Below are 250 nucleotides of genomic sequence, written 5' to 3' on the forward strand. Positions count from 1 at the left end.
GAAGGCTTTCTTACCTCTCCTTGCTATTCTTTGGAACTCTGCATTCAAATGGGTATATCTCTCCTTTTCTTCTTTGCTTTTGGCTTCTCTTCGTTTCACAGCTATTTGTAAGGCCTCCCCAGACAGCCATTTTGCTTTTATGTATTTCTTTTCCTTGATTCCTATCTCCTGTACAATGTCACGAACCTCTGTCCCTAGTTCTTCAGGCACTCTGTCCATCAGATCTAGTCCCTTAAATCTGTCTCTTGCT

The sequence above is a fragment of the Bison bison genome, unplaced genomic scaffold (assembly GCF_000754665.1).
Source record: "Bison bison bison isolate TAMUID 2011002044 unplaced genomic scaffold, Bison_UMD1.0 scf7180017864352, whole genome shotgun sequence".
Taxonomy (NCBI): domain Eukaryota; kingdom Metazoa; phylum Chordata; class Mammalia; order Artiodactyla; family Bovidae; genus Bison; species Bison bison.